The sequence below is a fragment of the Thalassophryne amazonica genome, chromosome 7, assembly GCF_902500255.1.
Source record: "Thalassophryne amazonica chromosome 7, fThaAma1.1, whole genome shotgun sequence".
NCBI classification, from domain to species: Eukaryota; Metazoa; Chordata; class Actinopteri; order Batrachoidiformes; family Batrachoididae; genus Thalassophryne; species Thalassophryne amazonica.
This window is the reverse complement of record NC_047109.1, coordinates 116011805-116036034: the sequence shown is the minus strand read 5'-3', so window position 1 is coordinate 116036034 and position 24230 is coordinate 116011805. Positions and strand designations below refer to the sequence as shown.

At 41.8% G+C, this 24230-nt stretch overlaps 1 protein-coding gene across 3 annotated transcripts in view; it reads left to right on the top strand.

Moving 5' to 3' along the window:
- The window catches only part of LOC117514805 (teashirt homolog 1-like), a 98503-nt gene that overhangs the window by 17039 nt on the left and 57234 nt on the right, over positions 1–24230 (top strand). The window lies entirely within an intron of this gene.

Here is a 24230-nt window from a genome sequence, read left to right as displayed (position 1 = left end):
AGCTGTTAGGGCCACATCTGGCCCCCAGTCCTCCAGTTGCTTGTGTGTGTGTGTGTGTGTGTGTGTTTGAGATGGCTGCAGCGATACTTTGCTTGTCTTCCTTTCCGGGGCATTCTGGGTTTAAAAGCCACCCTGGGGGCACCGGCGACGTGCGCCCTCTCAGTTTGTAGCAGATCGGCACACCGTCAGCCGTAAACACAGACCAACACCTAACACTTAAGTGCAGCCACCGCGTCTCTGTGGGAGGTCATAACAGAGGTGGCTTAGCATGATGGGAAATCATATCATTAAAGCAGCCAGATGTGCTTTGTTGTCTGCCTTGCAGCACATAAAAACAGCAGCAAGTCATGGGATCCAAGCCTGAGAAAATCATGTCTGAAGCAGACAGAAAGCAGCCCTGTGGGACGACGCTGACGAGCAGTCGCACTCCTGACTGCCGTAGAAAAACAATTTCCCCCCAAATAAAGACGTTTTGTTCTTATTCTCAACGTCGTGGCAGCATAGCAGACCCGTTTGTTTAAGTTTGGCGGAACTCATTTTGGATTCAAAGCTTTAATAAAGGCCTCTAAGTGTGTGTAATTACTATGTAATATTTGTGTTGTGCTGAGTAATTACATTTTGCTAAGGCTTAAGAAGTTGTTAATAAATAAAACTTTTTTCCCCCTTTTTCCTCCATCACATCATTGGAGATATGAGGAAGACGAGAGGGGAAGCGTTCAAGAGAAAGCAGTCGTGCAACATTTAAGAGCAAAACTTGACATGGTGAAATTTTCTTAAGTAAAGCGTTACGTTTGCCGAGGGTAAATTTGCTCTCTTGATCAGCCTCCTCGAGAGAGGCTACGCCAACGTCTGCCGGAGACAAATTTAACATGTTATTTCTATCAATAAAAGATTAGCAATTACAGAATATTTTGTCTAATAAGTATTTGAATTCCTCGGTACAGGCAGGGAGGAGGGGGAAAAACACACACACACACACACACATGGACGTGTAGCTTACCCGCTCATTACATCAGTTAGCAGGGGGAGTGAGAGGCAGCGCTTTGATGCCAACAAACAAACAAGACAAACGAGATGGGCCCACTACAAACCAGCAAAAAGTTCTACCCAGGGACACCACAAACCCCTGCACACTCCTCACACACCTCTCCCTTTATTTTGTGCTCTTTTACCCTCTCCAGCGTCTTTCTCATCTGACATTCTCTCTCTCTCTCTCTCTCTCTCTCTTCTGGATAAATACTCATTTCTGGCTTGTTTTTATTTATTTTTTGGCCAGTCAAAAGAAAATAGGAAGCAGAGAACACCGCTGGTGGGGCAGACGGCTTGAATCAAAAAGTGATTTTATATTTAAACTGTGCACCCCCCTGTTGTACCTCATCAGATAATGTTACTTGTGATTGTCGGTAAAATTCAAGAAACAGGTGGATGGTGTTTAACTCTGCAGATTTTAATTATATCTGTCATTGCTATTTATGTTTAATAGTTATTAATTGTAGTTTTAATGTATAAAGTGTCTTAATTTTTTTTGCCTTTTTTTGGTACTGTGATTGAGATCATCGTGAAATGATTAAATTGACAATTAGTAAGAAAACATTTGTTTAAAGTTATTTATCAGATAAAAGTCATGAAGTTTCCCGCTTTCTAAATATGAAAGGATGATGATGTGATGATGATGATGTGTGGTTTAGTCATTGTAAATTATATATACCTGAGAATTTGTCACATTTGTGAGAAATTGACTTTTCCTGACACGTTAGCGACTAGAACGGCAACAATTAATGTGTTTACTAATCGATTAGGAAATTAATTGCAGATGATTTTGAGAATCGATTAATCGCTTTGAGTCCAAATTCTGATTTCAGCTTCTTAAATGTGAACATTTTGTCATTTCTTGGCTCCTCTCTGACAGTGAACTGTTAATCTTTGGGTTGTGGACAAAACGAGAATTTGTTTCTATGTCATCTTGAGCTTTACAAAACACTGATCACCATTTGTGTACCAAACAAGTAACTGATGAAATCAGAAATAATCAACAAAATAATTGACCATGAACATAATTAATTTCTGCCTGATTAAAATATATCCCATTTTTATTTTCTGTCATTTTGTGTCTCAGGCAGAGGTAAGTCTCTGTGCACCATACATGTTTTTTTTAGTTTTCTGGCATTTTATATCATGTTTCGTTTTTTTGTTTTTTTTATTTTGAAAATAAAAGCTTTTTATGACAAAATAATACAAGGTTGAACTCTATTGATAGGATTCCTGGTTGTGATTTATTGGTAAGTTAATCCAACCATTCATCAACCAATTAGAAAATAGTCACAAGGTTAATAAAAAAAAAAATAGATTAATGGATTAGAAAAATAATCATGAGTTCCTAGACCGACTGTACATTTGGTTTGAGAGGTTATTCGTCGATGAAAATAATCAGTACTTTCAGCCCTTGACTGGGGTACAGCGGTGGCCAGCAAAGAAGGCTGTGCTAATTGGGTGGCGTTGGGTGGAGGATGGATGACATGAAGGGGCGGCGGGGCAGCTTTTAGGACTGGTATTAGAGCTGACAGATGAACAGGACGATGGACAAATTCTCCCGCAACAGCTGTGACTGCCGTCATTATCCTGACAGGTGTCAATTAAGAATTACTGCCCAGCCGGCCGAATCCCAGCGTGCACATACACACACACACACACCAGCGCACTGAGTCATGCACGTCCCTCCGTCTCAACACCACCACCCTCTTGTCCAGCTGTCGGCGTGTGAGAGAAATAACACTTTACTCTCGTCAGCGTGCTCACAGCTCCCTCAGCAGACGCTCGCTGATCAATAGTTTTGCGTGTCAGTGATCATGGTGACGCCAACGGCCCCAGATGCGTTTTATAGGAGACAAGAGTGGGTGTGTCCAGTTTGGGAGATATTGGCAATCTGCTGATGATTATTCCCCATTTACACGTTGTCAGAGTAAATATTCTTTTTGAAGTCTAACCAAGCTGTGTTCTGAAGACCCTTGGTCTGTGAGGGTCCAGTCCACTTGTGCAGACTGTGCGGTGGATGGTTGCCGTCACCGAACGTGGATGCTGGTTCTGGTAGTTGTCTGGTACTTCGTTGGCTGACGCGGTGTCCCTGTTTCTTCTCCTTTGCAAAGGCTGATCTGAGGTCGAGTGAGAAAAGGAAGCGTTGATGTTCCCCATCTGACTTCCAGTAAACCTGCTCACTGACAAACGTCTGGCTTCACGGTGGGAAAAAGGAAATTTAAGTTGTTTGTTCTCCATTTGGCGTCTTTTCTTTTTTTTTCCTCGTGGATTAGGTCATTGCAGTGGCACGCAGTTTAATTTCCTCAGAAGTAAAAGTAAGTCTTAAGCAGGACCCGAGGCCCATCAGGCTTGTTCCTAAAACCCAACGTGAAGCGGGCATGGGTCTATGACTCCGCCTGAACCGGACACCACAGTCCATTGCCGGGTGGACGGAGACAATGCAGGCGAAGTTTCTTGCCCAAGGATACTCACCTTGAATTAAAACCTGGCCTGTATGTCGGTAGTCCAACCTCCGTCCCCCAGAGCTGCCGGCTCGGCCCTAACACGCTGCACAGGTTATTTAAGAAAGAGGGACGTATGTGAGAGACAGCGCTCATTTCTATTCATGCACTGCATCATTTATCTTTACATACATGTTGCATGATTCTTAAAGTTAATACATGCACACTTGTGTACTGTGCTGTTGACACTGTGTAGTCATTACTGCGTTTCTCTAATAAATGCAGTTCTCCATGCAGGCGCAGAATAAACATGAGAGGCTTCAATCGGTAGAAGGAGGAAGCATAGAGAGAGAGAGAGAGAGAGAGAGAGAGAGAGAGAGAGAGAGAGAGAGAGGAGCCAGCAGTACAAGAGTGCAGAAGCCTCCCCAGGAACGCGCGGGTGGATTTGCATGTTCACTTGGGAGTTAAGGTTTTGGATTTCCTCCCTAGAAATCCTATGGCACAGAAAATAACCGGGAAAGATAATATCAGTGTTATTTCGTGACTCCTGCTGTATTTGCATATCGCTTGTTTTAAATAAGGCAAACCCTCGGAGTCAAATTTGTTTTTCCAAGCTTGTCTGTGCATCATGCCCCCCCCTTACAAAACATCACAACCATCACCTCTCTCTCTCTCTCTTTATTCCATTCTCCCTTCAGGCCTACTTTTTTTTTGTCTCACACCGGCACTAGAATGCTCCAAGCGATGATCAAACCTGAGAATATTTTCCATCCCAGTGCATTTGCCCACCGCATGCTCTTATCATGCCTGGATTGGTGACACCCCCCCCCCCCCCCCCCCCACACACACACACACCTAAAGCGACTGTGTGTAATCAAAGTAAATGGCAGCTAAAGCTAAAAGGGAAACGCTTCTTTGTGGAGATGGATGGAGGGATTAAATATTAACTGGATGTGGCTGACTTAAGGCGAGCATTTTACATAGTGGCTCCCACCACGGATGCTGCACATCGATCCCCTTTCACTAGCGCCTTTGCTTGTTCGGTTGCCTCCCGCTATTTTTTTTTTTTTTACTTTCGCCGCTCTGACCTGGTCTTTAGAACGGAGAAGGCGGTGCAGGCCGTGGAAGCCCCCCCTTCCCCACCCTTCTCTTCACCAGGCAGGTGAGATGGATGATAGCAATTTGAAATTTTGTTTGTGTGTATGATCATGGAGATTGTTTTTGGTATTACCATGGTGTAACAATTTCAGTGATTAATTGCGACGAGTGCTCTGCTAGGACTGGAGGAGTGGGGGGGTGGCAGGTTCTCCACCGACCGCCCATCTCTACTTGTGAATGTGGTGTTTGCCAGCCGACCTTGGAGTCCAACAGAGCAGCCTTCTTAAAAACGTGCAACAACAAACTCCCACAATCCGGCCTCCACACACTGCCCTTCTTGTCGTATCGCTTCCCTCATTTCCTCCTCACGCCGCTCTCTTCCTTTCCTCCTGCTGCAATTAAAAGAGAAAATCAAACCACTCAAACCAACCTTTAGCTCAAAGTGAGACGAAGCAAAAACAAAATGTCCACAGTGGCTACTCTATACATGCAGATGCACATCTGTGGCGTAAATGTTCCTCCAGTGTAGCGGCGGCGGCAGCAGCGCTGCACCTTTTCAATGTGGGTGTTTTCCTGCAGGTCACAGAGGCAGCTTGTCAACAGGTCTCAGCTCCTCTCCTTTAACCGCACACAGTTGTTGTACTGCTGCTGGTGACGGCATCATAAAGACCTTCTGGCATTTCTAAACGCAGCCTCGGTCCTGCAGCGCTGCTTCACCCTGCAGGACCGCTGCTCATCACTCAGCCCTAATGATGCTGCTTTTTGCCCGCCTGGGCCAGAGTGCACATCTGACGGGGTCACAAGCAGGTCAGACCTCCAGGTCGCTGCACCTGACATGTATCAGTTTTCTGTTTCCTTCCATCAACTGTCCGTGGATGCAAACGGATCAGCATCCGTCATTAATGGTTCTGGAGCTGGAATGCTGAGCCGGGTCACATTTACACTGTAACACGGGGTTAATTTGACAAAGTTATGAGGTCAACTGTTGTGATTCTAAAACTAGTGGTCATTTGATATGGGTTTGTCAGTAACTAATACTGTTTTTTGGGGAAGAAGAGGGGCTAATGGTTGATATGCAGCACCATGCAAAAGTTTTAGGCACATTTAAAGCATCATAAAAGCATTAAAAATGATGAAAACCTGCTAAATATTCATAAATAAATTAAATGTGTGATTAATTTCAACTGTAATGGTCAAATCAACATTAAACACTAGGGTTGTATTTCTGTGTGATGTTTCAGTATATAAATCACACAAGAGTATAAGTCACAGGACCTCAAAAACTATTTTAAAGATAATGCTATTTAAAGTATGAGTGACTGTTTTATAGTCATTTCAATTTGCATGATCATTTGTAGCTGTGTTAATGTGGTACTCTACTGGCCAGTACACATACAAAGAAATTATTATTATTGTTATTATCAAGATGGAAAACAAATATAACTCACATATTTACTTTTGTTGGTACTGATTTTGTGTTGACATGACAATAAAAAAGAGGGTGGGGGTGAGGGGCAACAAATGCTACTTTTTGTACATACACACACAGTAAAACCCACCTTTACCGTCTTTGTATGAACCAGATATTCACACTCACAGGACAAAAGCAAAAGTCCTAATGTTTTTGTATCGTTTTACATGTAATAAACACCCTATATGATGGATTTTGTATAATGGATTTTCGCTCACATTGCACAAAACGTCCTGTCCAACCGCAGTGCATTCTCATTAAAAATCCCTCATTCTGGACATGCCCAGTAACAGAGGTATGAGATTAAAGTTCAGCATTATTTTTTCAAACCGACGGGACCTGCAGTCTGACGTGCACCTGCTGCATCAGACACCGCAAAAGGCTGTGATCACTTTTACGTTTTTACTCCTTCCTCTCCTGTCATATTTTAAAAGTTGTTGTAGTGCGCACACCGATTACACCCACGATTTGTGGAGGGAATTGTACACCTTACCTTGGATTTTGAGGTTATAGAAAGAAGAACTAATGGAGGGACCAATTCTCCAGAAAATCCATTTAAAAAATCCAAAAAGAGCGTACTCCAGAAGAATTGCATACAGATGCGACGGAGAAATTCAAAATTGTGACATACATCGATGTCATTGCATGACACTGAGTTACAGAGCTGCAGAAGCATAAATCAGGGTTTACGATTATAAGGTGCCACTGCGCAGCAAACTTACAAGAAAAGAGTGACTCAACTAAATGTAATCTTTTTAATGGGCATACTGCCTGCTGCTTATTTAAGGCGGGGGTTTGTTTCAGAGGAAGTTGTGACCTGGTCATTAAATGAAGCAGGTCCCGATTCAGGATTACCCGTATATTGTTCAGGGCCTGACTGTCACTAGAGGTGCACCGATCGATCGGCCACCGATCATTATCGGCCGATCACGCCTTGATCGGTTTTTATCGGTGATCGGCAAAATGCGCCGATCAAAAGGACCGATCACAACAGTGCAGGCAGTAGCGCAGGGTGCGCTTGGTGTGTTTGTCAGAAAAATGATAATTTCTCTACATTGATTACAGACCCTGCAGCGGGTCCGTGATCAACTTTTCTGCAGCGCGGCTTTGCTCTGAACCTTGAACCAATCGAACCAGTCGTTCGCAGATTGAAGCAATGCTTCGAGCCTTTTGCTTCATTTATACTTTCTTTCTTTCGCTTAATTTTCCACCGCTAAAACCCTAAAGAGCATACGTCTGTGAGTATTATTTACCTTTTCTATGTTAAACCGACCTGTTATGGTCTTCTGAAACAGTTGATAGATGTATTTTATAACTTAAAAACGGGAGCGATGCTAACGCGTTAGCATGTCTATGGCATTTTCAATGTTAAAAGTTAGCATTACGCATTTGCAGCTGCCATCACGTTCGGGTGCATTTGTTTTCAAATTGTAATATTTCTTAAATTTATTTTTGTTTATATAGTAATTTATTGTTATTTTGGGCATGATCCAAATACGTACTTGATCGGTATCGGCCGATCAAAATTTCAGTGATCGGTGATCGGCCTAAAAATCCTGATCGGTGCACCTCTAACTGTAACTAATCCGTTACATATATATTACAAATAAAAGTTGTGAGAGACTTCGGGCCATATGTTGTTTTTGTTCCACTTGGGGTTTTCTAGGTGCAGAACAAATCTGAACTCAGTCAGATAAGATTTAGAGGTACCCCAGAGTGACACATGTCCCTCTCCCTCTGCTGGCAAGACAACATGACCCTAACGGGAGAAAGACTCTGATGCCATTATTTTTCTTTTACAGGTACATGTGATGGCTTGTAATCGCAAAAAGTGGTGGTTGATTGGTCACCCAGAGGAGAACATTACTGGAATTACTGGATGACTACATTGCTTGTTTGGGGAAAATTGTTTCTTTGTGGGGGACCCCTAAACAATGTCCGAGTACAATAACATTTGACACAGATCCTTTATTTTATTAGTGGAACAGGAACAACATGTGGCCTAAAAGCGCCTCATTTTTGTCACGGCAGCACAAATTCATTCTCATTCATTCTGTGATGGCTGCACAAAATTAATAGTGAAGCAGTGGGTTGGGGGTGGTTATGGTTAGGGTTGGGGAAGGAGTAGGATTAGGTTAGGGTTAAGGTTAGCGTTTGGGGCAGGAGTAGGGTTAGTAATAGTGAGTTAAAAAAACCCTGTCATGAAAATTTGACTCATTTTGTGACGTGAGGACAAAAAAAAAAAACAACAAAAAACTGATATTTATAGTGTGTGTTTGTTTGTTTGAGGGTGAAAAATTTAGTTGAATCTTTTAAATCAAGACACCTTTTCTCACTGACATGTAACTTGTAAAAAATATATCGTGTCAGTCAGTTGGGTCCAGGAGTCACCTGGGGATGATTCTGTCTGACTGAATTACTGAGGCTGGCTGGTGTAAATTAAGAGTTGGTGATTTAAGTTAATTATTTCATTTAGATTTGTCATGTTTTGGTTTTAGTACATTTTTAGCCATGCCGATGTTATGTGAAACCACTGTTACAGCACAACACGTGCTATAAATAACAATTCAGTAATAACAAATGAAACACAAAATAACTGCATTTAAACTGACAGGTGGAAGAGGCCTAACATTTTCCGGAAGCCCTACTGATGAGTCAAATATTCAAATGTGACTACATTTTTTTCCCTTTAAGTTGGCCGCATGCAGATTCCAGCCTCGGCTGATTATTTCAAAATGCATTTTATCAGCCCAATTAATCAGCTGGCCGATTGATAAGTCTACCACTAACTAAAATTCTCCAAGCTTATAAAGATGTTTTTTCACACATTTGTATAAATTTGAATGTATACATTATGATGATGATTGATTGTTATTAGTATTATTGTAGTAGTAGTACTACTACTACTACTAGTAGTAGTAAACAATAAAAATAATTTATTTGTATTATTTTTTACACTGTAAAATTCAGTGATTTAGTGATTTACAAACCCTGTAGCAATAAAAACAAAATACAACACATTAAAGAAACAATGTGTTATATGTAACACATAGAAACAATAAAAATATTGTGAAATGTTAAATTGATCTCTCAAAACAATTTACCACACCTTTTGTGAGTATAGGCAATCAAGAATATGTGAGTCTTAAGTCTCTTAACATCTAAATCAAACTGTACTACTACTAAATAATACCAATAATAATAGGTTTAAATACCAGCATAGTATGTAAAAACTTGTACAGTTCTCATTTTCCATGTATAATCTGTGTGTCAAATACAATTTACTCAGATTTCAAGGTTCTTTGATACACAGAATTTATTGCTCGTGACATGAAGACTTGCCAATTCAAGGTCCTTGCCAAGTATTGCAAACTTGTGGTTGTTGTCTGTTCCTGTTAGTAGTGAAGTCTTGGGAAGGAAATGTGATCTGTGTGTTAAACACCCCACCAAACCCACTTCAACAGTATGATACTTATGTCTCAGCACAATGCTCAAGGTTGATATAAAACAGCAGCGGCGTGTGTTTGGGACTTTTATTGTGGAAGGTCAGAAGAGAAGGAGTGTATCTTTGGGTTGTATTTGATTGGCCATGTGCCCCACCCAATCCCCTAGTCATAGGTGGGAGTATGACCCCCCCCCCATTATGAACAGGAAACCAGCAGAGTACAAGCGTGCAGGGGAGAGAATGGAGAGAAAGGGCCACTGCAAGAAGACTGTCTCTCTATACTCCCTGACTACCTCCAAGGATCACCCGGTGTCACGGTCTGAGATTACCACCAGTCTGAATTTACCAGGTAAAATGAGACTGTAGCAGCCACAGTCTGGACTTACCACCAGTCTGATTTTACCATCTTGGTATATTGAGACTTGTGTGTTACTGACCCTGGTCCAAATTTGCCAAGCAATTCCACAAGAAGTAAACAAAAAGATATGTACTTACTGTCTTCATCCCAAACATGCTTCCTGGACTGGTTCCTGATGTTGCGATGGTCCTTTTTGTCTGTATCACTGGAGTACTTCCCAGTCTGTAGGAAGACTATCAGTTGGGACATTTTTTTCCTGAATGTTGAAAATCGCTGGTTTTGCTCTTCTTTGGGGTGTGCGTTTTCCTGACATTCATTTTGAGGCTCAGAAACAAGTGATTCCTCCTCCATATTGAAGATCGCCGCAAGAAATGGTAATAAAAAAATCGATCACAAATATAGTCCCACTTCAAATTTTCTGAATCAAAAGTGTGTGTTTCAAAATACGTCTGCTCGGTTGAAGATTGCCGCAAGAAATGGTAATTCTAGACCTCTCGGAAGTTGACCGCGAAAAAAATCGATTTGCGCATGCGCGTGGTAAAATGAGACCGGCGCAAACTCAGACCACGACACCGGTGAGGAGCATTGTATGTGGATTGTATTTCCAGAGGACTGTAATGAAAATGGAAGTGGGGGCACAGACATCCCACAGTGGGGAGGTAGGAGGCTAGGCACCCCTTCAGTCCCCTGGTTTCTAACATGCTCATAAACACTGGAGAAGATCTAGATCTGCACCACGTGTCATTTGTTGATTGAGATGATATGTGTGACAGACAGGTTTCATCAAGTTCTGTTGGAAAGGTTTTTCAAGATTTAATGGGTTCTTCAGCTTGATAAGACTGAACATTCCAGTGGCTTTAAATGGATAAATACAACCCCAATTCCAGTGAAGTTGTGACGTTGTGTAAAAGGTAAATTAAAAACAGAAATCAGTGACTTGCAAATTCTCTTCAACCTATATTCAATTGAATACACCACAAAGACAAGATATTTAATGTTCAAATTGATAAACTTAATTGTTTTTGTGCAAATATTTGCTCATTTTGAAATGGATGCCTGCAACACATTTCAAAAAAGTTGGGATGGGACAACAAATGACTGGGAAAGTTGATGAATGCTCAAAGAACACCTGTTTGGAACATTCCACAGGTGAACAGGTTAATTGGAAACACGTGAGGTATAAAAGGAGCATCTCCAAAAGGCTCAGCTGTTCACAAGCAAAGATGGGGTGAGGATCACCACTTTGTGAACAACTGCATGAAAAAATAGTCCAACAGTTTAAGAACAATGTTTCTCAACGTTCAATTGCAAGGAATTTAGGGATTCCATCATCTACAGTCCATAATATAATCAGAAGATTCAGAGAATCTGGAGAACTTTATACACGTAAGTGGTATGGCTGAAACCCAACACTGAATGTCCATGACCTTTGATCCCTCAGGCGGCACTGCATTAAAAACCGACATCATTGTGTAAAGGATCTTACCGCGTGGGCTCAGGAACACTTCAGAAAACAATTTAACACAGTTCGTCGCTACATCTACAAGTGCAAGTTAAAACTCTACCATGCAAAGTGAAAGCCAGACATCAGCAACATCCAGAAACACAGCCGCCTTCTCTGGGCCCAAGCTCATTTGAAATGGACAGACGCTAAGTGGAAAAGTGTGCTGGGATCTGATGAGTCCACATTTCAAATTGTTTTTGGAAATCATGGATGTCGTGTCCTCTGGACAAAAGAGGAAAAAGACCATCGAGATTGTTACCAGCATTAAGTTCAAAAGCCAGCATCTGTGATGGTATGGGGGTGTGTTAGTGCCCATGGCATGGGCAACTTACACATCTGTGATGGCATCATCAATGCTGAAAGGTACATCCAGGTTTTGGAGCAACACATGCTGCCATCCAAGCAACGTCTTTTTCAGGGACATCCCTGCTTATTTCAGCAAGACAATGCCAAGACACCTTCTGCACGTGTTACAACAGCATGGCTTCATAGTAAAAGAGTGCGGGTACTAGACTGACCTGCCTGCAGTCCAGACCTGTCGCCCATTGAAAATGTGTGGCGCATTATGAAGCGCAAAATACAACAACGGAGACCCCGGACTGTTGAACAACTGAAGTTGTACATCAAGCAAGAATGGGAAAGAATTCCACTTACAAAGCTTCAACAATTAGTGTCCTCAGTTCCCAAACGCTTATTGAGTGTTGTTAGAAGGAAAGGTGATGTAACACAGTGGGAAACATACCACTGTCCCAGCTTTTTTGAAACATGTTGCAGGCATCCATTTCAAAATGAGCAAATATTTGCACAAAAACAACAAAGTCTATCAGTTTGAACATTAAATATCTTGTCTTTGTGGCGTATTCAATTGAATATAGGTTGAAGAGGATTTGAAACTCATTGGATTCTCTTTTTATTTACATTTTACACGACGTCCCAACTTCATTGGAATTGGGGTTGTACATTTATAGAAAATCCCGATCGACACCATGGCTTCTTCCTCTCAGTAAGATCGACCCTCTTGCCTAGTTTTGTGGAGAGCTGTTGAACACTCATATCGCTGAAGGCATAATTTCTTGGCGGTAATATCACTAAGAATAGAGCTTATATTGTGTGGTTTTTGAAGCTCGGCTGCTGCTGATTTTTTTTTAGTTTACTGTTAATTGAAGTGATGCATTTTTGTATTTTGTAATGCGTGTATAATTCAGATTTCACCACTTTTATAGTATCAGAGGTTGATAATAGTGTGTGAAGTCATTTGGTTTTTGCTGTTTGTTTGTGCTGGTCTTTTGTCTTGTCTTTTTCTCTTGATGTCTGACTCTTTCTTTCTTAACTTAAAATGCATGTTACTTGTTTTGTGTATTGCATGTTTTATGTATTTAAGAATGTATTTTAACATTCATGTTTTTGTTTGGTCTATAAAATATCAGAAAATAGTGTAACCCTTTGTGAGGTCTGACTATTTTTAGAAAATTTCGGCCCAAATTACATTCCAGAAACTTAAAGCTTTTTTCCTCCTAAACATACCAGGAAGGAATCAATTACTTTGTACCAACTGACAGCAAACCTTTTAAAATGTCACAAAAATTAGATGGCTTCAAGTTCAGACATTCTTGGGTTCAACAGTGATCAAAAAGCCTAAAATATTGACGTGAACAGAGGATTTTATTCTGTCTCTTGTGGCGAGAAGGGTAAGAATAGGTGTATAATAGGTGGGATAGGTGCTGTCAGCCAGGGGTGGGTTTTGATTACCTGCCAAATTTGGCAGTTTGATGTAACAAATTGAAAATATGCTTAATGGAAACATGTAGGTGTTTTTTTTAACCCTTTATGTATACATGTCGCAAAAAAGTTTTTACACTCACTTGAGGTGTTTTTTTCCAGGCATTTTAAAAAAGTGCAGTAGAATTTTTTTTTTTTTTTTTTTGCTGTTACAGGTTACATGACAAACAAAGTCACATGGCATTTTGAAATTCATTGTGTGCTACGTGTAGACAGAGGGCTTGTTAAACTTTGTAAGACATAATGTTACGGCAATAAAAAATTAGGAAAGGGCAGTATTTCGCGGGACTTACCCTTCCTTCGCCATGACTATTCCAGTTGCAGTTCTCTTGAGAGCCTCACTGGAGTGACAGTTATTGCAGAAGGACATGACCCAGCAGTTGCATTCCATCACTCAATGGAAACGATGTCAGTTCAGCTTTTATCATAATTCTGAAAATAATCGTTTAACATTTGTGCAAATCTGTAATGGAAACTCAGTCAGTGGGGTCACAAAATTTCTGTTTTTAACTCTGTAAACATATCTGCATATTCAGTTCTGAAATGTTGGGCTCAAAACGACACCAGTCAGGACCACTGACCCTTCGACTTGGGGCTGTGTCGTTATATTTTAACATAATTTGCAGTTATTCATTTCTGTATCATTTTAAATGAGAATGCTGGCTGAGTGGGACATGCCTGGGCTTGTTCAGAACCTTCAGCAGACTTTTTGTTTGCATGTGATTTATGAAGGCTTGCTGCTAATCGCAGGATGCTGGTGGCCACAAAGCCCACTGACGCTTGTTTCCCAGCGGTTACTTCAACTTAACCACTCAGCTGTACTGATTACAGTGTATTCTCATGTGTTGCTGCATATATACATTAACCCTCAAGTGACCAAGCTATCTTAGAGACTAATATGACCAGGTGGGGTTATTTATGACCCCATTGACTTTATCTTGGAATATGTCTCTATAAATTATTGTTTTAGAGTTCTTAATATTTAGTATACTCTCTAACATCCATCATCTAATGTAATAAAGGTATGGAATTTGATATTTGTTTTACCAAACAAAACACTCCGATACATAATATTACCTTGTCTGTTGCATCATGTAAAATGCATGCTGCATTTAATTTCTTTGCATCAGAAATGAAAACAATACATCATAAAAAGTAAAATTGCGTTGAGTACAATATTCCATAACGGTTTTATATCAGGGTGGTCTGAAGTTACGATCTTCACTGTCTGATGCCGACTCATCTCCATCAATGGAGCTATTTTCATCCTCACTCTTGGCATCAAGAATCAGTCTCAATGCTTGTGCAGCTGTAAATCTTGCTCTTCTAGGTCTGTTGATCATGTTTCCCTGCAAAACAGTAAAATATAATGATTAGAGTTGGCAAATTACAAAACCATCTGAAGCTATAAAAATCTCATAGATCTTCCCAGGGTCAAAAGTGACCCAGCACAAGTTTGGATTAAGATTCCCACACGGATCGGCTGATCCTTGCAAAATTCTATGAGCACGTGCAGGACAAATAGATTGACAAATTCATGGTAGGAAACCTTTTTCCCATTTGAATCGGAGGAATGGTGCACAAACATATATGCCCAGTGTCGTAAATGACCCCACTCAGTCGCTTGAGGGTTAACAGCAGAAATATTTGGATTTATTGAACTGGTAAATTAGCTTCACAGTTATCCCTGAATCTTGCACAAGAGCAAATTCTTGGTTTTGGGCACCAATTGCCACCCCACCCCAAAAAAAGCCTTTTCTGTGTTCAGCATTGCCTGTTTTCTGTGTACAGCTTTCTCATAGCAGAGACCATCATATAATGCCTGTTCTACGCACAGAAAACTATGCCTGTTGCCAAGGATAAACAAAAGCTGATGAGGCCAGCGACCCATCAGTCAAATCCTTTGCTAACATTACAGTTGAATTACAGTGACAGACTTTAAAATTTGATGTTTTCGCCAAGGGAAGCAGCTACATTATAGCATGGAGGCTATCTTGTGCTTGTATTTCATGCACAATTGTGGTGTGATAGAATATCAGGGTGGGTGGGGGTTGTATATAAAGCCATTTTGTTGCCCCTGTGAGGTCTCCGCTAAACCTCCCTTCCTGCCAGATTAGCCTATAGTGGGCTCCCTTTGACCTCTCCATGCCATGTACTACCCACACAGTGACCTTCATAATCTTTGTTTGTGAAGTAATGCCATGATGATGATGACAACTTATGAATATGTTTATAAAATGTCTCAAACATAACTTCGAAGGTCCTGGGTTTCCTCACGAGCCAGTCCAGCTTTAAGGTGTTAAGAAAACACCAGTTACACTTTTGAGGTAGAAAATAATTAAAACTAAAACATATTACAATTTTGTGGAAACCAAAATTACAAAAGCGATAGTTGAGAACTTAGTCAATTTACCAGTTTGTACATAATGTAAACAAAGGGCAAAGTCCTCATAGATTACAAGAGAAAATTATGTCATTTTTGTTTGATCATTGCCTTAAATGATGATCAGAATGATTTGCTATTATTTATTGTTTACCATATTTCTATATATATATTACATACGGTGTATCAATTACAGTTTTTCACTAGTTTGGGAAGTCCTGCAACTTATATTCAAGTGACAAGAATAAATGCGGATAATAAGAAGTACACTACAGCAGTGCACAAAATCCCAAGTTAATGCGCTAGTAATAGAGAGTAAAAAAGGTACAACTTATACTCTGGTGTGACTTAAAATACAGTAACATTGGAAGTGAAATGTGAAAAACACAAATAAACAAAATATCCTAGATCTGTGATTAATATTTCCAAAGGGTGGGATGGGCTAATGGCCTCTCAGTGCCTGAACAAATGGGCCATTTTCTCCATATGATGAGCACTTCTCATACATCAGTGGGCCTATGTAAAGTGGAATAAAATAAATAATTCAAGATTGGTCGTGTATTTATCTACGGTAAGAGCCACGATTTGAGCCAACGCAAGTTAAAGTTCAATATGATGCAATTTTCATATTTCATTATTTTGTGTTACATTTCACATCATTTGATGTTATGCTTAAGTCATAAATAATGTTTAGAAGCTTAAAACACATGAATATTAGATGGACATAGAATTTGTGTTCAAAACATTGTAGATTGACTCGTCAATTTCACCTCTATTGACTTGATTTTTATTTCAGACATTCATTTAATATCTGTCCTTAAAATGTACTGTCTGACTCCAGATGACCTTTTGTGTAATTCTGCAATATTTTTTAGCATTTTTTAAAATTATTATTAATATGGAATCTACCATTTTTCCTCTGAGATCTTCATCAACATTTTCCTTTATTTTCACACTGTTCTCTGCACATTTTTCAGTGTGTCTCACTCTTTTGCACTCCTTTAGTCAAAGTAGCCCTGGTCCCCATAGCAACCTTAGTGTGTGTGTGTGCGTGTGTGTGCGTGTGTGTAGCCTTCTGAATGATCAGAGTCGTCATTCCTCTCATTTCATACGGCACATCCATCACCTCTTTTTGAGTTTGGTGCAGCCGCCAACGATGATATTTGTTTGATTTCAAATCACCGCGTTTGTCCTGCAGCGGTCGGCTGAATAATGAGTGTCACATGAAGATGGAGAGGCGACACTGAGAAATGTCCCTTCGTCACCCCTGACTCATGCTCCAGTGTTTTTCTTTCTTCTCTACGTTAAACCTCCAGAGAGCTGAGAACAGGTCAGCTGGAGAGAGAGAGAGAAGAGAGAGAACAGGATGGGATCAGAGGGAGAATCAGAAAGGGAGAGGAAGATATTGTTCTTCGTTGACTGGCGCACTCATTGCGTGGGCGGCGCATGGTGTGGGGAGGTCAACAGGAGGCCGTGATAGGCTAATCTGGCAGGAAGGGAGGGTTAGGAGAGACCTCGCGGGAGCAGCTCATTGGCTCAGCTGCTCTGCAAAAATAAAATTTCAACATTTTTAAAATTGAGTTTTGTCTCTTCTTGACCATTGATATTTATTGCAGGTATTTATTTATTTATGTTTTGTTTGGTGATTCCTGCCTGTACATGCGTGTGGTGGGTTTCTCTTAGTCTGGCTCGGCTCCTCTGGGACCGTGAGTGTATATGAAATGTTTCCAGAGCCGTGCGTGTGTGTGTGTGTGTCTCATCCTCCAGCCAGACACATGGATGACAGATGACCCAGTGGGAGACACCGGCCATCCTGCCTGACCGGATCCTGATCCCCCTCCTCCCCTCACCTGCCCCCTGCCTGCAGAAAGTGTGCACTTTGTTTACTTCCTCAGCTTTTAGCCATAAATCCCAGATCTGCCTCAGACGCGGTGTTGCCCTCGCTTGCTCAGGTTACAGCTTCGTACACGATCATAATAATAGCTGCGTCACTGCGTGTGTGTGTGTGTGTGTGTGTGTGTGTGCGTGCGTGCGTGCGTGCGTGCGTGCGTGCATGCTGGAGATGGAATCAGCTGTAAGCTGCTTGCATGCGTGCCACTGAGGTGGTGGAATTACTGAACCGGAGGAAACCTGAATCCTCATATGAAAAAGGCCGTGCACTCGGCCCAGGCCAAGGGGAGGAGAGAGGGAGAGAAAGAAGGGAAGAAAGAGAGAGGGAGAGGGGAAAAAAGTTGATTTCCTTTTTCAGCAGAGCCATACATCACAGGGCCTCCCAGCTGCAGTGTCACAAGCTGACAGAATGACATGTGTCATTTATCAAAGGGGCCAGGCGGGGGCCTTGGGAAACGTGCACCACAAAGCCTGAGAGAGTTCATTCCAGCGCTCAGCCCTCCCTCCTTCCTTCCTTTCCTCCTTCAGCCCGCCCCCGTTGTTCACTCTTCTCCTAGTTTTCTCTCCTCTGTGTCACCCCGCCGCCGACCACCTCCACCCTCACTGTGGCTGGTGCCAAAAAAAAAGAGCCCTGTAATGTTTTTGAGCACACTTACTTTCTGTTTGTTTCTATATGTAGGATCGTCCCACTGAGCGCATGAATCACCACAGCGCACATCCAAAGTCAGCTCGAAAGGTCAACTTAAAAGAGTAGCTGTATCCTTCCCGATTGTTTTCCTTCTGTCAAATGTCACCGCAAAGCTGTCAGTATGACACATCGCACCTGAACGGTTAACAACTGAGCAAATGACAGATTATTGGTAAAACGTTTGAGACTGCATTCACATTATCAGTTGAAGTGACTTGAATCCTTTTGTTCCTGCCTTGTTCGATCTGTTTTTCATGTGGGTCCCATTCATTGTTTTTTTTTTCAGTGATCTTGATCTGATTTGATGTAGTAGTCAGCACTGAATCTGATCTCTAACCACATATATAAATGATCCAAATCTGATATGAAAGGAAATGCAGTTAGACATGTTCACATTTTACACATACACTCACACAAAAGAGGGTTTGGACCGTTTTCACGACTTCCATCTTGCTTGAGTTCAAATACGAGGCAGATTTGGGCCTAAATCTGATGTGAAGGATTTTACATTAGGGTTTAAAAACAAAACAAAAAAAACAACATATACAAATATATACAAACAAAAATGATTCAGTTCACTTCAGCTACTAATGTGAATGGAAGTTATTTATACATCAATAAATCAATAAATAATAATAATAAAAAATATTGTTCCAACTTCTCAAATGTGTGTATTTGCTCCTAAAAGTGCTTTAAATAAGGACAGACTGCATTAAACTGCTTTGTATCGCTTTCAAACATGTTTTAAATTGGTTTAGATTCTTCTAGGTTCTAAACGTCTCTAAATAAAAATAGCAAGATAAACTGGTTATAATGTGTCTAAATCAGAGACACTGTGTTTTAATCAATGGAACATTGATTTTAAAGTGTGTTTATTTGGCTGTATTTGAGATTACAGACCAAATGAATGAAAAGTACCTGGCAGCTATTATAAATAAACAATACGTTGTAGTTTTTATGATCACTGTGGGAATTTTTATATTTATGCTCTTCAGAACCACATGAACCCATCGGTCTGGATCATTTTTCAATGATTACTGGAGCTACAACCCTGAAGCCCCATATCTTACTGGTTTCAACTTTTCAAGTCGGTCCACTGGCTCATAATTATAAACCGACGACATTAATAGTAATACTTTATAAATGCTGAAGTACTGGTGCTAAATAATCCTATTGCAGACAGCAGCTTTACTGTATGGACTGTTGTGGTGAACATCGACAGCTGTGTATTTGTGCTGTGTGCCCCCCGCCGCTTGTTCTTTACAACTGCCCTCATCTTCTTGAATGTTATAGTTTCCTTTATTAATGTAGTTTTTAGCACTGCGGTCGCTGCGTCTGTGTTGTGTAGCGGCCTGGAAACAGTTATATGCACGTGCACGTGTATCCCGACCATACATGCTACTGAAGACTTGTTTGACGGAGAGATCACAGCCATTCCGTCTTGTTGGGCCCCAGTTGGAGGTCTGCGGGGTCACAGCACTGAACGCTCGGGGCCCATTTAAGAACGCATTTCGTTGCAGAACAGCTTGTACATAGGAACGCCTGCTGTAACTAACGTGTCCGCTACGATAGCACGCTGTGTCAGTCTAGTCGCGGCATGCTTACATTTTTTACAGGTCTAACTCAAACATTTTCAAGCAACTATTGATATGAAACTGATAGATAAAAAAAAATCACAACATTAATAATTATTTAGATAAAGTGGATTTTTGTTCAGATACTCAGACACGGACAGAACTGCAACTTTCTATTTTCAGAACAACATGCTCCACCATCTGCAACTATTTTCACATGTATATAAACAATGCCATTTTCTTTTTGTTGTTTTCTTCTTAGTCTACCCCTAATTAAACACCATATTGTTCATCCGGTGCAGAACGCTGCTTATTTCCATCTGATGCCCACGGTGTGTAAGTAGCACCTGTGCTTGTGCTCGTCCATGTGCACGTGGGCACGTTGGTCTTTAAATGAGGCATTGTATTGTGAAGCAGCAAAAAGCGAGCGGCTCGTAAACCAACAAAAACATGGTCTGGAATGGAGGGTTTTATTTTATTTTTATTTTTTGCTATTCATAGTATGTGGTCCTTGGTTCAATCCCGTCGGACAGCAAACTCACTAAGTTGCCTTGAGCATGAACATGGTCCTTCATCATCAGCTTGCTCCAAGTGTGCAGTTGAGCACCTTACTTGGCAGCACGCTAACATCAATGCATGAGTGTCAGCGGGTGAATGTGAGGCCTCATTGTTAAGTGCTCTGAATTTCTGCATCAGATGGAAAAGTGCTATGGAAATACAGTCAGTTTGCCATTTATATGGTGCAATATTCTGATGTCTTACATTGGCGGGATCACAGTCTGTGCACACGAGGATGTGCATCAAAGTGCAGTGAAACTGAACGGAGAAATTTCAATACTAACAGAAGAATACAAAACTTGAATGACTCCATTGTGTGCTGTTTGTTTGTACGCTGGTTTTCTTCCTCTCTGAGTTTGTAGACAGGCAGCACCAAGACCAACGGGTGGTCCAAGAGCAGTGTGTGGGGGCTGTCTGCGGGTTAGTCGAGGGCTGTCTGCGGGTTAGTCGAGGGCTGTCTGCGGGTTAGTCGAGGGCTGTCTGCGGGTTAGTCGAGGGCAGTCTGCGGGTTAGTCGAGGGCAGTCTGCGGGTTAGTTGAGGGCTATCTGTGGGCTAATTGAGGGCTATCTGTGGGCTAGTTGACTGCTGTCTGCGGGCTAGTTGAGGGCTGTTTGCGGATTAGTTGAGGGCTGTCTGCAGGCTAGTTGAGGGCTATCTGCGGGCTAGTTGACTGCTGTCTACAGGCTAGTTGAGGGCTGTCTGCGGGTTAGTTGAGGGCTATCTGCGGGCTAGTTGACTGCTGTCTGCGGGCTAGTTGAGGGCTATCTGCGGGCTAGTTGACTGCTGTCTGTGGGCTAGTTGACTGCTGTCTGCGGGCTAGTTGAGGGCGGTCTGCGGGTTAGTTGAGGGCTGTTTGCAGGCTAGTTGAGGGCTATCTGCGGGCTAGTTGACTGCTGTTTGCGGGCTAGTTGAGGGCTGTTTGCGGGCTAGTTGAGGGCTATCTGCGGGCTAGTTTACTGCTGTCTGCAGGCTAGTTGAGGGCTGTCTGCGGGTTAGTCAGGTGCTGTCTGCGGGTTAGTCGGGTGCTGTCTGCGGGTTAGTTGAGGGCTGTCTGTGGGTTAGTCGAGGGCTGTCATGCGTGTTAGTCGGGGACTATCTGTGGGTTAGTCCTGGGCTGTTTGCAGGTTAGTCTGGGACTATGTGCAAGTTTGTCTTGGGCTGTTTGCGGGTTAGTCGGGGACTATCTGCGAGTTTGTCTTGGGCTGTTTGCGGGTTAGTTGAGGGCTGTGTCCGGGCTAGTTGAGGGCTGTCTGCAGGTTAGGGCCCAGTCACACGGCACACAACGGTAGGTGAACGAAGGAAAAAAGTTACAAAGTCACAAATCGTCGAGAAAAGGTGGACGAATGATCCTGCACTTCTCTCCCATCACCGAAAAGCCTGCAACTCAAGAGCGCCAAAAGTAACAGTCCCAGACCCCGGCAGTCCTATTACTGCCAGGGTCTTCAGAGTCACAGAGAACATTCTTAAGACACAAACCTTGGACAAGTTCAAAGATGGCTAACCTGAATGTATTTTAAGAGGTTCAAATGTGACATTCTGCTCCTATTTTTAATGCTATGATCTCACGAACATTAGCATGATGATCTCTGTGATGTTAGCGTGGTGACATGACTTCCTGGTGTCGTAATAATATGTGCAAATGCACAGAGGGTGATCAACAGCTATTCCTTGATTTGCACACATTCAGCTCTTGTCAAAAGCTCCTGTAGAGACACACACACACACACACACACACACGTAAGGCCTCCTGCAGATGCCGTTAAAACGTAAATATTGTTTATGTTTGATTGATTGACACAGGCTTTATTGAACATGTACAAATTGCATGTAAGACAATAGGACCTTGATAATGAATTAAACAACTGCAAGTTATAAAGAACACAATGCTCATATAGCTGAGGGTATTTTAGCACTGCATTGTATTTGTTATTTTTTCTGGAGTTGGTTGCATGCTGCTCCATTCTCATTTAGAGCAATTCAAAAAAGATCCTGGCACCCAGAAATAAATAAGTAAAAACAAAACGCTACATATGGACACGGGACCTAATTCACAACAGGACCATCAGTGATGGTGGTTCAGCAGGTAAAGCAGAGTGTCAACAAACCAGAAGATTACTGGTTCGATACCTAAGTGCTTGTGTATTATAATGCAAAATTCTTAGAATATTATTTCTGAAAGTACCTTATTATGCTCATTTTCTTTGATTTAACACAAATTAACCATGTTTGTTTGACTTAAAATATGTTTTGATGGTTTAATTATTTGAGCTAGCCAAACTTAAGTGTTTTGAGTTAATCAGCCACCTCAGAATGTTTGAGTTGGACTAAGTGTATCAGCTGTTACAGCGTGTATGTGTCGTACCTCACAGCGTGCACTTCATTTCCAGGTCTGCTCATCTGTCATCGGCTCACTTTTCATCCACAGCCGTCATCCACCCCCACTGTCAGTCCCTCGCAGGGTTAACATCACCACCGCTACTTCTAGAATCAATAAACTATCTCACCTGGGCGCCCCCCCCCCCCCCCCCCCCCCAACCAGAGGCAGAGTCGCCGCTAAAACAGGCCTGAACTCTGTCCCCATAGTTTGCAGCTCTGTGTGTGTGTGTGTGTGTGTGTGTGTGTGTGTGTGTGTGTGTGTGTGTGTGTGTGTGTGTGTGTGTGTGTGTGTGTGTCAGAAGAGACAAACTTGTTGGTTTGATAATTCTACACTGATTACACTTTAGTGTCTAAAACGTCTCACATTTTTGCAAAAGTGAGATTATTATTGTGGAAAAAAATCACTAAAATCAAGATCAAAGTTTGGAAGCAAGATCTTGATTCTTGATGAGTGTAAATGAATATCATTTACACTCATTTTCTAGCTTCTTGACTTAATGTAGACTATTTTAGAATAAGGTGTGTACATTTATGTTTTCAGTGCTGTTCATCCTTAAAAGGAAATCCAAGAATTTACACTTTGTTTGGCAGTACAAACCTTAAATTACACCAGTATGAACTCTTTCCCATGGGCTTTTATGATAGCATGCTGTCTAATAGAGGGGACATTTTCCACATGCTAACTGGTGGAGCAGTATTTGTCAATTGCTAATTTGTATAGCAGACTTTGTTGCGTACTACCTGGTAGCACAGACTCTGCCATGTATGAACTGGTAGAGTGGGCTTGGTCGCTGGTAGCAGCGTCTTTATGTTGTGTTGTGTCTTTGAGTCCTCCCACTTATTCCAGGTGGAACATGGACTCACGATTTCCGGCATGGGAGTCAGACGCTTTGACCAGTCAGCTAAAGCCTGGGCTCTGACCTGAGTATCCAGAGTATGCTTTGGCCGTCGGGGGGAGTGAGGTCTATTGACTACCACGTGCACAGTGACTCCTGCTGGCCTCTGTCGGGTAGGACGGGTAGGGCGGGCTTTGTCGTGTGCTGTTTGTCATACTGTGATACTCTGACACTTACTTGACTGCTGCAGCCTCTCTCCTGAAAATGTTCAACCCTAAACTTTTATGTTTTTCCATTAGTGTTTATTTTTATTTTCCTTTAACTGTTATTTTCAGTTCCATTTTATTGTGTTTCCCAGCGGTGTCGTATGTTGTGAACCTGCCGCTGTCAGGTGTGTCAGAATATGAAACCATACAAATAACAGAAAAGCTGTAATTGACTTTAGAGCCGATTTTTCTTTTGTTTTTTTTTTTGTTTTTTTGGTCTGTGGTGCAGCGGCTTTCTGCTGTCTCTTGTTAGTAACCCACCAACGCTGTACTCAACTACATTTTGTTTTCAGACCGGTGCTGGTGCACAGATGAGCGCGAGTACACGTGTTAGTTCAAGAACGTGAGCGCTGGAAATGACACAGACTCTCGTGGCGCGCTGTGTGCCGATTTGTTCCCTTCGTGATGGGAAGAAGACGACGAGGCGTCACTCTGCTGTCAGTGACGTGGAGCGTCGTTAAGAAGAATATTCAGTGGCGGTGTCACTGAGGAGTGACCCTTCCAACGGGTCATGGACAGTTCACTCTTTG